Raw genomic sequence first — 15,301 nt, forward strand, 5'->3', positions numbered from 1 at the left:
AGGCTTTTAAATATGGGGAGCTCCAACTCCCCTAAAATGACTCTTTATCATTGGGCCACTGGACATATATATATATATATATATATATATATATATATATATATATATATATATATATATATAATTATTTTTTACTATAATAATTAAATACCTACAGACACTAGTGTTTCATCATTTCGGGAATCTTCAGTGCTGGGTGTCACGATTAATACCAGCCGAATGATTTGAACCCTGCAACACAAGACATCTCTGGCTCGATTAGCGGAGACCTAATCCATTCGGCTACCAGTAACCATTAACCATTAACCGCGTGAAATAACACTGAATTTAAACATCTTAATTTTAAATGTTCATTTACATCAAATGTTTAATATATTTAAAATCAATTAACCAATGGTAATGTACATATATCAAAAGAATTCAAGCTATGTGAATCGACTCAAATATTAATCAACATGATTAACATTTCTGTAATCGAGCATCATATATATATATATATATATATATATATATATATATATATATATTAGGTAAGATGATTGATAATTTATAATTAAAATTAAAAAATTTAAATCGGTTTCACGAGGAAGAACAAACAAAATCAATAAATTGTACGATCGTTTCGGAAACGATGTTTTTATTGAGATAGAAAATAAGTCAATAATTCTCTCATTTGTTTTTTTTGAAACAAACGCTCCTCATCAGCAAAAGTATTGGGTGTTTTTTTTTTAAAGACACCAAAAATAAAACTAGCATTTTTTAAAGTAAGGCGTATGTATTTAAAATATAAAGGAACATAGATACCTTTTTGATGTGGATAAACAAAGTAAGATAAAATAAATAAATACATATATATATATATATATATATATATATATATATATATATATATATATATATATATATAGTGGAAAACCCAAAAACAACATGAAGGAATAACTTCATATTTGTATTTTGTTTTTAGCTGGATTCCTGGCGTTGCTACAATATGTTAAAACATGGTATTTTAATTCATGCAAATTGCATATTCATTATGATAGAATCAATCCTCTATGAAAATAAAGTAAATAAGTAATGTAATATTATATGTTACGAGAAATAATTTGAATTTGAACGGTGGACTAATTCGCAAAAAAAAAAAGAAGAAGAAAATAAGAATGATAAATTCATCAAATTTTGCCTGTGTTTGTTTACAAAACGCGTCAGTTGATATTTGAGCTTGACGATGAATGCCCTAGAAAAGTCACTTTTTCTTTATGTTTAGTTTTAAAAATATGCAAATAAAGAAATGGGCACTTCTCCTTTTATCGTAAATTTAACTCATTAATAAGAAAAAGTTAAAATAAAATAGAGAGATACACCGCGGTTTGAACAGGGAACCATTCGATCTGTAGTTGAATGCTCTACCACTCAGCTATATCTCCAGATGTCAATAAATCTGTCTTTTTTTTTTTTTAGAAGAAATGATTTGCTGAGATTTTATTATCTCCCTTGGCAGTATAACGTTAAAAATTCCCTTCTATAAGAGAGGAAAGTCTATTTTTAAGATCGAATTTTTTCGATTTTCGATACTTATCGGATGAATTTTTGTAAAAAAAAAATATCCAAGAACACTGCCAGACATTTAAATTACCTTTGTGTGAAATTTACAAAAGATAGGCTCAACTGTTTCGGAACCTATGAGAAAGGAACTCGCACACATACACACAAAAAGTAATCTTATATATATATATTTATATATATATATATATATATATATATATATATATATATGAATAAATGATTAATAAAACATGTTAAAAGACATCTTGAAAAAGAGTTAAAAACATATTTAATTTTAAAAAAGGAAACACAAGATAAGTGGATAGTTCTTAATCCGCGGAGTTTCGAAGAAATACTCTCCTTCTCATCAGAGGGCAGGAATTAGCAAAATGCAGGATCGGATTTTGCATATATAAGTATTTAATGAAACTACAAGTAAGTCAGATCTTACTTGGTTAAAAAAAAAAAGGGTGAGGTAAGGGGAACAGGAGGCAAAAGAAAAATGATAAAAAGATTTCACATGAATGGACAGTCCGGTGAAGGGTAAAAATCCAAAAATGGTATATATATATATATATATATATATATATATATATATATATATATATATATATATATAAGGTCACAAACAAGGCTTTAATATAAACCCTACTATTAGACTCATCTGACCCTCAAAATCAGATATAGGATTAGTTAGAAAAATATACTAGATAGAATTATTCCTAAAATTAAATCCATAATAAAATACCAACTATGGCAATCTTCCACTCAGGTAATCAATTGGTTTTCGAACATTCAAAATAAAAATAATCTTAAATTTCTTTCTTTTGACAATCGATATCACCAATTCTATTAAATTAATTCCTTCTTAATGGCACGAAAAATAACTAATATAACACTGAACGAAATTAAAGTAATACTCTTAGCTAGAAAATCTTTAATAACCTTTGACAGCAAATATTGGACCAGAAACAATACCCCTGACCATTTTAATGTGTTAATGGGATCGACAGACTCAGCTCAGGTCACTGATCTGGTGGGCCTTTTCCTTTTAGATGAAATTCATCCTATACTCCATGAACAATTCAAATTGGAGGGGGGCCTATACAGAGATGATGCACTTTTCGTAACAAACTCAACAAATAAGAATTACAAAAAAGCAATTAACTTGCATAAATTCTTTAAAAATTATGGACTTACTATAAAAATCGACCCTAATAAAAAATAGTTAATTTCTTAAACGTAACCTTAAATCTTGCAAACTCTACTTTTGAACCCTCTCTAAACCAAACCAATCTGTACCATAACGAATCAAACCACCCTAAGTCAATATTGAAATCACTAGTTCCCAATGTCTCTTTAAGAATTTCTAAACTATCTTCTAACAAATCTATATTTAACAAAAACACAAAATATTACAATGAGGTCCTTAAAAATTCATGATACAAATCACAAATCAAATACCTAAATAAAAATGATAAAAACACAAACTGCATAGAAAACTACAATAATTGCAATAAATCTCTAAAAAACATAATAACCTATAATATGGCCATGTCATCCCGCATACGAATGGCAAAAAATAATCGAAATACAATACAAAACCAAATTAAACCACAAGCATTAGCCACTAACACGAATAAACAACAAACCAAAATCCATAAGCGTTAAAACAGACATAGGGAGATCCTATGGTTCAACCCTCCATATTCTAAAAATCTTGAGACAAACATAGCCAGAGATTTCTTTAAAATATTAGAAAAAAACTTTAAAGCCCCTCATAGATACAATAAAATATTTAATAAGAACACGATCAAAGTGTCTTACTCAACTATGCCAAACCTTCATAAAAAAATAATTAGTTCTAACAATAAAAAAATTAGTAAGATACTAAATCCAAATATAGAAACTATAGCAGGCTGTAAGTGTAGAAGAAAAAATAAATGCCCTCTACAAGGTACCTGCAAGATAAAAAATGTGTCACAAACCCCAAATATAAATTATGTTAATAGCAACCATAATTCGACCACACAGTTATTCAATAACTACACCCCCTTTAACCAATCTACCAATCAAATACAAATAAACCTATTACATACCAATACCACTCCTAATCTACCTAAAAACAAATATTAAAAAAAAAATGTAATCTACTTCGGTTCCACATCTGGACTTATTAAATATAGGATTTCAACGCACAAACACTCCTTTTAAAATCCCCCCCCTGCTAAATCAAACTACTCTATCTAAACATATTTGGCGACTCAATGATAAGCATATTCCCTTCAATTTGAAATTGGAAATAATAGGATCATATAAAGCATATATGTCGGGGGACAGATTCTATGCACTTTGTAGATATGAAGTCCTTAAGATTTAAAAATATAATAATGATAATAAAAATAAAACCATTCTCCTAATCTAAAAGACGAAATTTTCTCTGGATGCATTCATAAACGTTGGTTTAGATTTGAAAAATATAAACCACCATAAGTCATTAAAATTTCCTTATTAATAATCCATCTTAAAATTTATAATTTATAAATTAATAACTTTATTATTATAGTTTGGATTATTATTATTATTATTATTATTATTATTATTATTATTATTATTATTATTATTATTAGTTTATCTGATATTTTTACCATTATTTTCTATTTTATTTAAATATCTATTCAAGTTTAATTCTTATATGTTACTATTTTTATTAAGTTCCATAAATAAATATTATAATTGCTATTAAAAATATTATTATTTTTTTTATTTAATTACTACTAATAAGATTCACTTATTATTAAAAAAGCAACATAAATAATTAGTGGTTATCTCTCTTTAATCAGTTAAATTTTTATTTTCCTAGCCGAATATGATTATCTCCCTTTGTTTTTGAAATATCTTATTAAATTTAAAATTCGGCGTTACTAACGAATTCAAACTGATAAAATCATTCCATGGCGTTCCCTTTGAAAGTTTGTATATTTTCAAGCATTCATAAGCTACATTTACCATTCAAATGAATGCTTTGACAATGATACTTACGAATTTTAAGAGGCGAACCATTATAAGGTGTATATATATACATCTTTGTTAAATTTTCTTGAAAACATCTTACATTCAAACCCAATTTAACTTTATGATTTTATTCTAATTTTTATTCCCAATTTATTTTACTTTGTTTATCAACATAAAAAAAGTAACTATTTTCCTTTATATTTAAATATTTTCCAGATACATCTGCCTTATTTAAAAAATGCTAGGTTTATTTTTTGTGTCTTAAAAAAAAGCCCAACCAATATCTTTGCTTATAAGGAGACTTTGTTTCAAAAAACTATGTGTTAAAATTATTGTCCATGATTTAATGTCTATCTCAATAAAAACATTGTTTCCGAAACGATCGTACAATTTCTTGATTTTGTTTTGTTCCTCCTTATGAAACCGATTTTTAATTTTAATTACAAATTATCAACCATCATACTAAATATTAAAATAGCTCCAGGATATATATATATATATATATATATATATATATATATATATATATATATATATATATATATATATATATATATATATATATATGCCTATTGAGCTTATTATATAGCTACATTAAAACAAGCACAGTTTTTCTTGTATTTTAATTACATTAGTGATTTTACTATTACATTAAAATACACTCTGCTCTTTAGACTGCTGTTCTAATTCCCTATATATATATATATATATATATATATATATATATATATATATATATATATATATATATATATATATATGTAGTCGCCTCAAAATTTTGGGACATATTATTTGTAATTAATTCATTATTTAAATATTTTTTAATTTTATGTGGCATTCATAAATTGTGACATTCGTAAATTATGACATCCATAAATTGTGACATTCATAAATTGTGACATTCATAAATTGTGGCATTTGTAAAATGTGGCATCTGTAAATTGTGGCATTCGTAAATTGTGAAATTCATAAATTGTGACATTCATAAATTGTGACATTCATAAATTGTGGCATTCATAAATTATGGCATCCGTAAATTGTGGTATTAAAAAATTGTGACATTCATAAATTGTGACATTCATAAAATGTGAAATTTATAAATTATGGCATTCATAAATTGTGGCATTCATAAATTGTGGCATTTGTAAAATGTGGCATCTGTAAATTGTGGCATTCATAAAATGTGACATTCATAAATTGTGGCATTCATAAATTGTGGCATTTGTAAAATGTGGCATCTGTAAATTGTGGCATTCGTAAATTGTGACATTCATAAAATGTGACATTCATAAATTGTGGCATTCATAAATTATGGCATTTGTAAAATGTGGCATCTGTAAATTGTGGCATTCGTAAATTGTGAATTCATAAATTGTGACATTCATAAATTGTGACATTCATAAATTATGACATTCATAAATTGTGGCATCCGTAAATTGTGGCATTCAAAAATTGTGACATTCATAAATTGTGACATTCATAAATTGTGGCATTCATAAATTGTGACATTCATAAATTGTGACATTCATAAAATGTGACATTCATAAATTGTGACATTCGTAAATTGTGACATTCATAAATTGTAACATTCATAAAATGTGACATCCGTAAATTGTGACATTCATAAATTGTGGCATCCGTAAATTGTTACATTCATAAATTGTGACATTCATAAATTGTGACATTCGTAAATTGTGACATTCATAAATTGTGACATCCGTAAATTGTGACATTCGTAAATTGTGACATTCGTAAATTGTAACATTCGTAAACTGTCACATTTCTGCTAATACATTATTTTTGCATAATTTCTTTTGCATCCAGTTTTGATATTTATAGTGCTGGTGTAAGTGTTCCAAATATTGGGGAGGACAATATTAGGCAACTTCCCACGTCTGCTATATATTCTGTCCGATCTAAAAGGTTAACACCCGGTTTACCATCTACAAAGGGTTGGGAGGGCCTTACTAACACTTTTTTTGTTTTTTAACCTTCCCCTTCACCAATGAAATTTACTACTGAATAAAAATGGGGTTTACAGAAGTTTATTGTTTTTTACACACGCACACACACGCTCGTGCACGCACATATATACGCGTGCCCGTTGGTATACTTTTATGCACGGGAAATAATATTTAATAATAAAAATAAATAAATACCTCCCATAAAAAATAAGGGCGATCCATTCATATAGATATATGAATAACAATAAGAGTTTATAGCTCTTAAAACCCGTTAAGGTAGCGGGGGAGAAAATAACAGTGTTTCGACGTTGTTGGTATTGCTAAAAAAAATGATAACAACAAATCTTTATATATATATATATATATATATATATATATATATATATATATATATATATATATATATATATATATATATAGAGAGAGAGAGAGAGAGAGAGAGAGAGAGAGAGCGAGAGGTTTGAAATGTTCAAAAGTCGGGACTAATGAAAACAACGCGTTTTTTAATAGTGCTCAATAAAAAGAGCAAAATATTTTTTATTTGAGGGTAAACAGTTGCACATGGTCGCTACAAATAGCCATCTGTTTCAGTCAATGAGACTTCCTCAGGCGACTCGAAATCTCTCGACGCCATAAAGAAAAAAAGAGGAAAAATCGTTGTGTCGCGAGGTTCCGGGTTGCCTTAAGAAGTCTCATTGACTGAAACAGATGGCTATTTGTAGCGGCCATATGTAACTGTTTACCCTCAAATAATATATATATATATAAATATATATATATATATATTTTTTTTTATTATTTTATTTATTTATTTTTTTTTACAGTGATCAGCACTTATCAAGGCCCGGAAGCCACTCAGGGATAAGGATTATTGCAAGTACATTACGTTAGTGTGGAGATTTGATGAAGTGTTTACTTAAGGGGGCAGTTCATTAGGAATTTGTTAACGTTGGACTTGAAGACATCCAAGTTGTAGTCAGATGGGAAGCAGGCAGACGGAACAGAGTTCCACAGGCGTGCAGTTCTAACAAAGAAGCTTTGTTCATGGAATCCGCGTTTTGATTTAGACACAGACATAGAGTGGGGGAAATTTTTCACAGTGGATTCAGCTAGACGGGTGTTTTTCGTGAAAGATTGGCGAGGGGGGGACCAGAGATTGGAGTTCAGACGAGCACCTGCCATGGAAATTACGATAAAACAAGGATAGGCTCGCAACGTCTCTTCTATGTGAAAGAGGTTGCAGGGTAGAGAAAAGGGCGTCCCCCACTAAGCCACAAAGTCTATTTTGTACTCTGTCAAGGCAGGATAGGCTGTTTTTAGCAGCTCCTGCCCAGATATGGCAACAGTATTCCATCCTTTTTTTTTTTTTTTTTACAAGGGTGTCACCACTTATCAAGGCCCAGAGGCCACTCGAGGATAAGGGTTAATAGGTATACATTAGTCATTTTGATTTTAGCATAGTAAACAGTGGGAATTTTGTAACTTGGATTACTTAGGGGGACGATTCAATTAGAACTTGTTCACATTGGACTTTTTCTTTTTTTTTTTTTTTCATAGGTATCAACTCATTATCAAAGCCAAGATATATATATATATATATATATATATATATATATATATATATATATATATATATATATATAATAAACACCTCCTTAACTTCATAACCTTTGACATCAACAATTATTATCAATCAATTTCACCGATCCTCTTAAATAAGGGCCTAATCTTTGCTAAAAGAAATTCTGACTTAACTCATTTGGAAATTAAATGAATTCTCCCAGCCAGAAAATCCCTTATACAATTTAACAATAAGTTTTGGACTAGAAAAGATACTCCTAATAATTTTTACATCTTAATGGGTGCTTCCGACTCTGCCTAGGCTACAGATTTAGTGGGACTCTTCTTACTGAAAGAACTGAAATACCACTTTAAACATATCCAAGGGGGCCTTTATAGAGACGATGCTCTATTTACAACAACAGCCAGGTCAAGAGAGTACAATAATACAATTAAAAAATTACATACCCTTTTTTAATAATGTTGGCCTTTCTATAATTATTGAACCAAATAAAAAAACTTCAGATTTTCTAGACATTACACTTAATCTTAATACTTAAACTTACAGCCCCTATCATAAACCAAACCTTACGCTTTTATACGTCCATAAATCTTCTAACCACCCCAATTCAATTATAAAATCTATAGTACCATCCGTCTCTAGAAGAATTTCTACGCTCTCAGCCGATAAAAAAAAAACCTTTAATCAAAATGCTACTTTCTTCAATAATGCCTTAGGAAATTCAGGATACAATGAAAAGATTCAATATAACCATTATGCTCCACCTGTATGCCGTCTTAAATCTGTAATCACACACAATATGACTCGCAAGAAACCAGTTCAAATAACAAGATCTGCTGCTATCAATAGCAATGGTCCACTCCACAAATATAATCCGAACCAACATGCTAATCGTAATACTTCTAACCCACCCTGTCGTACTAGGAGAAAGAAAAATATTTGGTTTAATCCTCCATTTAGCGTAAATGTTAAAACTAATATACCTAAAGAATTCTTCAATATTGTAGAAAGCTCTTTCAAATACCCACAAAGATATAGTTCAATTTTTAATAAAAACTCAATAAGAATTTCTTATTCTACTATGCCTAATTTAGCACAAAGAATCTTAGCATCTAATAACAAAACAATTAAATCAGCCTCAAAAATCCCTTTCCCAATCCAACCAAAAAGAAACTGCAACTGTATTAACAAACATCTTTGCCCACTCAATAATGATTGCATCCATAAAGATGTAATATATTCATGCACAATTACAGAGCTCCCACGCAATTCTCCCATAATAGACAATAACATTTTGCCACCAAATTATCCTTCCTCCGACCCTCCCTCTGATATAATTATTAATCCAACAAACGAATCAACCAGCCCCTCTATTTTCAATCATACAACCAGCTATAATAATAATAATAATAATAATAATAATAATAATAATAATAATAATAATAATATTTTTCATAGCAGCCATCCTAACACTGATAACACTAATTATCCCCTCCAAACCAATCCTGCTACAATTACTGTCCTACCCTCTGTTCATCAAAATGAACAAAATTTAAATTCTCTTCCCAGTATAAATCAACAAATTAATATTAATTCTCGACCCCGAGCTATTAATAAAACATATACATATATAGGTGCTACTTCCACTTTAATAAAGAAAAGAATTTCAAACCACACTTCTTCTTTCAATAACCAAAATTCAAATAATAACCAGGGAACGTCTCTAACAACACTAGTTAAAAAGCTTAACTCTGCCAATACCCACTTTTCAATTAAATGGACCATCCTAAAAAAAGTTAAGTCTTACACTCCAGGATCTAAGTCTTGTCACCTCTGTACATCTGAAGCTATAACTATTATAACCTTCCCTCAAAGTAGTAATATAATAAACTCTAAAAACGAACTGATCTCCTATTGCAAACATATGTCCAAGTTTAAATATGGTAAATTTGAAATCACATAGCTATTAATTTAACCCTTCAAATATATATCTTTTCCCATAATTTTTTTTTGTTATAATCTTACCTTCTAAGCTTTTTATATTTTAAATTTTATTTGTTTTTCTTTATTTCTTTGGCCGGTTTTCCATCTGCTGTCTCCGTTTTATGGTATAAGTATACCTATTAATTAAATATATACATCAACCTACTCATTTTTATTCTATGTATTTGTTTACTTATATTTCACTATATGCATTTACATACACATTTATTTGCCTTATTCCGGAGTTTGTAGCTACCGGCCTTTCCCTCCCCTTATTTTGTATGTAAGTAGGTATGTTTTTATTTAACTTGTATATGTTTTTGGATATGTGTATATATTTATGCATGCGTGTGTGTTTGTATATATATGTATATATATGTGTGTGTGTGTTATTGTATATGTATACATATATATATATTTATATGCGTGTGTGTATGTATATACATGTATGTATGCATTTGTGTGTCTGTATGTATATGTATGTGCATGTATATATATATATATATATATATATATATATATATATATATATATATATATATATGTATGTGTGTGTATATATATAATTTTATTTATTTATTTTTTATTTTTTTATTTATTTAATTTCACTTTTTTTTATATATATAACAGATGCCCCATTTCTTAAACTTGGCCATTTATTTGTTCTTCTGATCAGTTTTCTTAAATTAATTCTGGGACTTTCACGTGCATATCTAAGCGGACCTAATTATTAACGCTATCTTTCGCGCTTTTTGTCTGGGTTAGTTTGACCTTGCTTTTCAAATTTAAACTTTCACCGCTTTTCGGTTTTTTTTTTTTAAACCTTAATTTTTTTTATTCATCCAGCCTTGACAGATGTGTTTTAAATATTATCTCCAGTGCTTTTCTTTTAATGATTTGGAATTCATTCCATTTGCGCTTTTTTCCAAGGAACTCTGCCTTTTGGATTATTTTGAACCATTTGGAATTTACCCATTGGATTGAAATTTTAAATTCGACCGTTTTGGATTTTACCATTTTTGGATTTTTACCCTTCACCAGACTATCCATTCATGTGAAATCTTTTCATCATTTTTCTTTTGCCTCCTGTTCCCCTTACCTCACCCTTTTTTTTTTAACCAAGTAAGATCTGTGACTTACTTGTAGTTTCATTAAATACTTTTATATGCAAAATCCGATCCTGCATTTTGCTAATTCCTGCCCTCTGATGAGAAGGAGAGTATTTCTTCGAAACTCCGCGGATTAAGGACTATCCACTTATCTTGTGCTTTCTTTTTTTAAAATTAAATATGTTTTTAACTCTTTTTCAAGATGTCTTTTAACATGTTTTATTAATCATTTGTTCATATATATATATGTATATATATATATATATATATATATATATATATATATATATATATATATATATATATATATAAAGAATTGATTTTGGAATCTGAAGTAGAACGATCCCTGGTGTTAATATGGTATTATGGTGACTGAAAACTCCAGCTAGAATTAGCTGAATCAACAAAGCTATAGCGACAAGGATGACCATAGACCCCCTTCCCCAATTTTTGATTGGTCTTGTGCCAAATTTCTTTTTTGTCAGCATTTGTTTTAATCAAAATAAAATATATAAATCAACTAGGTCGCATGCAATGATAATGCGCCTTGATTTAACACACTCCCTACTGCCCAGGATATCCAGATATTTTATGGGACTGATGACAAACTCCATGAAAGTTGAGGGCATTTCGATAAGTAACATCTCTAAGAAATAGCCCCTGCTATCGTCAGGTATCGTCTCTATCGTATGTTTGACGTCATATCCGACTAAATATTCTTGGTTTTCTTTCTCACGATTTTTAACTTATACAAAATGGTCTAACGTTTTTATTTTCTTTGACTGGAAAATGATATCAAAATTTTCAAATATATTCTTATTTTTATTACTTGGGGGGGGGGTGTCATCGTTTATCAAGGTCCGGAAGTCACTCTAGGAGAAGGGTTAATAAGTGTTATGTAGATGATGAAATAACACCGGACGGGCTGAAGACGAGAAGGAGGGAGAGGAGGGGACGAGAAAGAGAGAATGAGGAGATGGGGAGGATAAGGAGGAGGAGAGGTGCGAGAGGTAGAGGACGAGAACGAGGGAAGGAGAGAGTACGAGAAAGGGGGGGAGGGGAGAGTACGGGGAAGAGGGGAGGGAAGAAAGAACGAGGAAGAGGGAGGAGAGGGAGGAGAGAACGAAGAGGGGGGACGAGAGGACAATTCCAATTGCCAAACGTTAAGAATGCTGGTGTATTTCGATTAGAATCAAATTCTTGGTTTGTTAGGGGATTTTACTTACATTGCACTCTTCGAGTGTCAAAGAAATTAATTCCGAACGCAACGAGGAAAGATGTCCTGGCTGATAGACCGAAAAATTGTCGCACGGTGAATGCAGTTAATAAAAGCTGGTCTTAAAAAGAAAAACGAAAAACAAGGTCAAATCAGTGCAAACTTTCAAGAAATGCAGAGACTTTTAAGTGCATTGCCGCGGGCGGAACCAGTTAGGTTAATTGGAAATCAAGATTTTTCCAAGCTAATCAACGGTTTATAGTAGTAGATTAAAAATACAAATTTAAATTCGCACGGCATTTCGTCTTTCTGAGGATAGAGAGAAGAATGACGGCCATTATTTGATCGATTTGTGGTGTGAATAATAACGACAGTTAGACCTTACAGTGCTGATTTTTTACTATTATTATTATTATTATTATTATTATTACAATTGTTACAATTATTATTATTATTATTATTATTATTATTATTACAATTATTATTATTATTATTATTATTATTATTATTATTATTATTATTATTATTACCATTGTTACAATTATTATTATTATTATTATTATTATTATTACTATTGTTACAATTATTATTATTATTACAATTATTATTATTATTATTATTATTATTTTTATTATTATTATTACAATTGTTACAATTATTATAATTATTATTATTATTATTATTATTATTGTTACAATTATTATTATTATTACAATTATTATCATTGTTATTATTATTATTATTATTACAATTATTATTATTATTATTATTATTATTATTATTATTATTATTATTATTACGAAATTTAACAGGCTTCTATATGCAGCGTCATACGTTATTGCGAATCGTCTTGGCTTATTACAGAAGAAAAAGGGAGAAATGAAGGATAGAAGGCCACACTTGCAGAGGCGGCTTGAAGAAAGTATTAAATGGTGGCGGAAAGATATTGGTAGAATCGAAGAAATAAGAAAAGGAGTTAAACTAGAACAGAAAGCTAAAGACGAGCTTAAAAGAAGATATAGATTGCTGGAAAAGGGAACGATGAACGTTCTAACGTTGAAAGAGGAGGTCCACACTGGTGGTATGAAAATTAGGAACTTTGTTGGAAAATGTCTTGCATTTCGGCAGAACAACCTTTTCCGGAACAATCAGTCTCAGCTGTATAAAGAATTAAATGGTAGTAAACAGGCAGGAAATAACAATACTCCAAATGCAAGAGATGCAAGGAAGTTCTGGAGTGGGATTTGGTCTGTCGAGGGGCGATATAATGAGAAGGCTAGTTGGTTGGGAGAGGTCAGAGAAAGGCTATCAGAAATGCAACAGATGAAGAACGTTGAGATAACTATCGATGACGTTAAGGCTGGCATACGAAGGATGACAAACTGGAAGGCACCTGGTCCAAATGGAGTGATGGGCTTCTGGTTTCAACAGTCTCCACGCCTTTATCCACCTATAGCTGCTGCTCTGCAAAGAGTTGTAGAGTCGATATATGTCCCTGATTGACTTGTGAAGGGAAGAACAAAGGAAAAGATCCTGCAAAAGGAACAGATGCCAATAATTATAGACCAATTACATGTCTGCCATAGTAATGCAGGATGTGAAGAAGAAAAAGAGGAATCTGAGCGTAGCATGGATCGATTACAGAAAGGCTTATGACATGGTTCCTCATTCATGGATACGTGAAACACTATTGATGATGAAGGTTGCTGAGAATGTGGTAGGGTTTTTGGAGACAAGTATGGCTCAATGGAAAACGGTGCTGACAGCAAACAGAGAGGAGATGGGGCAGGTTGACATTAAACGTGGGATATTTCAAGGAGATTCGTTATCGCCACTTCTTTTTGTAATGATAATGATGCCACTGAGCATCCTCTTGAAGAGAGAAAAACTGGGGTATAACTTTGGATCTGGTGGCAGATGCCTCAACCATCTACGATTTATGGATGATTTGAAAATATTCGGTAGAAATGAAAATGAAGTGGAGAGACTGGTAGAACTTGTGGGGACATACTCAGAAGACATTGGGATTGGAGTTTGGGATTAGTAAATGTGCGGTGCTGGTGATGAAAAGAGGAGTAAAGGTTCATTCGAATGGAATAGTGCTGCCAAATGGAGAAATCATGAAAGAAATAGAAGATACAGGATATAAGTATTTGGGAGTGCTGGAGGATGTAGGCATCATGAACAGAGAAATGAAGGCAAAAAGTCAGGAAGGAGTATCTTAAAAGAGTGAAACTAATTGCAAAGTCGAAACTGTATGGAGGAAACCTAATGAAAGCAGTAAATGCATGGGCAGTCAGTGTTTTGAGATACAGTGCGGGAATTTTAGAATGGTCTGACAAGGATTTGCATGCCATAGATATCAAAACAAGAAAAGTTTTAGCAATGTTTGGTATATTCCACATTCGAAGTAGCATAGCAAGGCTATATCAAAAGAGGAAAGATGGTGGGAGAGGATTGAAAAGTGTAAAAGATTGTGTTAGAACCGAAGAGATGTCGTTGAAGAAGCATGTAATTAGAAGTGAGGAGTGGATGCTTAAGGTTGTGGCTAATGAAGTGGAGGTATGTGAGACCAAGGCTGATTATGTGAAACGTATGGATAGAGAAAGGGCAGAGGAACTGGCTAGGAAGAAAATGCATGGAAGGTTCCCCCAGGATATAGCAGAAGTGGCTGATAAAAGATCATGGCAATTTTGATGACAACCCCAAAATTCCGACACCATATATCGGAAAGCTACCCGGTCGGGTTGGCGAAGTTTCTTCTCATCCGACTTTAATATCGTCTGATGCGACCGTAGAAAAGTCTACTTAATCCTAAGGGAATATCCCGGCTGTCTTAATTTAATTTTAAAAATTCGGTTGTCCTGCCCCACCCTTCACGAAGAAAAAA

Source organism: Euprymna scolopes, chromosome 28 (assembly GCF_053919585.1).
Source record: "Euprymna scolopes isolate OS-2025 chromosome 28, ASM5391958v1, whole genome shotgun sequence".
Classification (NCBI taxonomy): Eukaryota; Metazoa; Mollusca; class Cephalopoda; order Sepiida; family Sepiolidae; genus Euprymna; species Euprymna scolopes.